The sequence below is a fragment of the Schistocerca serialis genome, chromosome 6, assembly GCF_023864345.2.
Source record: "Schistocerca serialis cubense isolate TAMUIC-IGC-003099 chromosome 6, iqSchSeri2.2, whole genome shotgun sequence".
NCBI lineage: Eukaryota > Metazoa > Arthropoda > Insecta > Orthoptera > Acrididae > Schistocerca > Schistocerca serialis.
The window spans coordinates 328,773,863-328,776,814 of record NC_064643.1 but is presented as its reverse complement, the minus strand read 5'-3'; positions in this window follow the sequence as shown (position 1 = coordinate 328,776,814).

Sequence of the window (2,952 nt, the reverse complement as noted above, 5' to 3'; positions counted from 1 at the left end):
TATATGAAGAATATGTAAAAATTTAGTTTTGCTGTAATGCAAACATACCTTTTAACGCAATAAAAATGTGTGTTTGCGTCCCATTCTGTTACAGTAAAACAAACACTATTAATTTGTTTAAAAAATAGTGATATTTTTTGGTAATACTAGGGAAATGTTATATAATATGCAAATAATCAGCACAATGAAATGTTAACATTTAGATTAATTTCTTAGAACTCGCCCTCTGTGTCACAGCTTAATGGTAATTTGAAGATGCTCTGCAAAAGTTTAATTATTCCCTACTTTTAAAATAAACTTAAAAAGCTTTCACAAAAGAGAGGTTCAGAGTTTTGTATCTTAAGTGATGTTTGATGTTTATTGGGTTTATGTTTCCATTAGTATTTCTTCAATTAGGAACTGGCAAAATGTGGTTAAGTGATACTCTATACAGTATTAAATTCATGTTTCATTTGTTCAGTTGTGCATTACTTGATTGAAGAAATCCAGGATGACAAAATCAGCCACTGAATGAATGAAACAGCAAGCGGTGGAAATGGTTGTAACAAAATCCTGTAGAGTTTGATAAATGTAAAGAGACAGACAAAGGAAGGCTTGTAAGACGACAAAAAGTATAAAAATCTGTAACTATAAACACTAAGCTCTGTTATTAAGAGAAAAGGAGAGACTATGAAATAGAAGTCATACAAAAGATAAACAAAAGCTTATGGAGTCACATGAGATTAAAACACTTAGATGTGCTACAACTAGGGGAAAAGCTATGAGAACAGTGGTGGCCGAGTGGTTCTAGGCGCTTCAGTTCGGAACTGCGTGACTGCTACAGTCGCATAATATACTGTGTGACACCAGGAAGAAGTAGATAATTTCATGAAAGAGATGAAATTGTGAATCAAAGCCCGTGGAAAAAAGATGCTTTTACTCCACAACAGAACAATGATCAAAAATTATAAAAGACCATGAACACAACCATAGTAGAAGCATATCAGGTCTATAAGAAGGAAAACATAGTTGATAAAGTGGGAAAGCAAAGTTTTTTCTCACTTCACCATAAATATTTTTGGTCAGTTAGTGAAACAACTCATCACAGCTCTTCATCTATATCATGAAAACATGAAATTGGTATTGATTGCAGTTTCAGGTTGTAATGAGTGTATACCAAAATTGTCATCAGTTAATACCCACAATTATTTCCAGTCCTGATAATGAAGACTGCATGTCTCGCAGATGTGAAAAGTGTGGTATGCAGAGCTTGTTCAAGCCGTGTTCATTATCAGAAGTGACAAGTATACTAGTGTGATATAGTAGGAATATCTTTGATGGCAGGAAAATGTAAATAGTGGAAGATGGCACTGTGGGGGAAGTGTTTACAGAGCTTCTTTCCAGAATTTACAGTTTTTGGAACATTGCTTTCTACAGCAGACCCAAAGCCAAACATTCCTAGAAGATAAATCAGCTGTCAATGAAAAAGCAACTACTACTCAAATCGAATTTGCTGAGAATTACAGTTTCACATAGCAAAATGTGGTTGTCTGCACAATAGAATTCTCAGCAAGTCACAACCGTCACAGCAGTGGCTTGGATAACTCCAGGGGTTGTACAAAGTTTTTCTGTAATGTGGCAAAATATCACAAGACCAACATGATGTTTATGGCCTTTGACATCTACCTTCCATAACCCTCTCAACTGTGGAAGATTTTCTGATTTTTATTTTTATTTTTTTTGTAATCTGTAAAAGATCACAGACCAGTTTTATTTGATAATTATAACGGTTTAAACATTTGTATTGAAAGAATATAACAAGAAAACCAAAAACAATTTAGAACTTATTTTAAATGGTGGGAAATCAAAAATTGCCTTCAACATTTTCTGAACTGAAATATTTACCAAAGACATTATAGTTCCTAAGAAACACTAAATCTTTGCTAAGCGCCCAGAATGCTGGATGATTTAGGACTTTGTTCTGAACCAACTATCTGATCTCAAAATTTCTTCTTCTACCTCCTTTCATCCCCCACATCTACTTTCTCACTCCAAATTTTGTCATGAGCCAGAATAGTTACGGCGCTCTTACTCTTGTGGAGCGCAGACAAAATTTAGTTAACAGTATTTTTCATCTGTGTGTTGTTTCCATTCAGCATATGATCTGATTTGATCTGTCGTATGAATTTACACAGCTGAAATATTAGTAATATTAGGGGTACTGGGCAGTCAGTTTAAACTATCAGTTTATGAATATATATATATGTTTTATAGCTCTGGCTGTGTGAGTAAATTGTATTAAATAACTAAATGTCACAGTTACCATTTAAAAACATTTATATTGTGTGTGATACGCTTTGTAATTCCATGTAAATTGAGAAGAATAAAGTTTTTCAGGCATTTATAAATAAAAATAGTTTTCTTGAAAAGAAAAAAGGAAAAGCTGTTATTAGCCCAAAGGTTAGTTTTAACACCACATTGCTTTATTAGGCATGGTCCTATTGCAGGTGGGATGCCCTTCCGTTCCACTAACTTTAGTACTAACGTAAACAGCTAGTTACACGAGGATCTACAGTTTAATGTGGAAGGTACAGCAAGACTCTTTTTCATAATAAGAAATCAAGGCAAGAGTTGAATGTAATGATAAGTGACAGAAAAAAATCCTTGGACTCAATAGTGCAACCCTACATGTTTTTTATGCAGTCTACTTGCCCACACTTCTTCAGATTATACTTTATTAACCATGTCCAAATAATAGCTGTCTGCATTTACAGAAAATTTTGGGTTGATAAAAGCAAATTTTTTGTGCATAATTTGAGTGAAATAGTAAACAGACTTTCTAATCGTTGACAAGGATCCTTTTTGGCTGCAGTAGGACAGGTTCCTCTGCTCCTATATATTCAGTTATTATGTTGATTTTTCCTTGAGAGTGCTGGCTGAAAAGAGGATGATAAGAATTTTGCTGTAAATTTT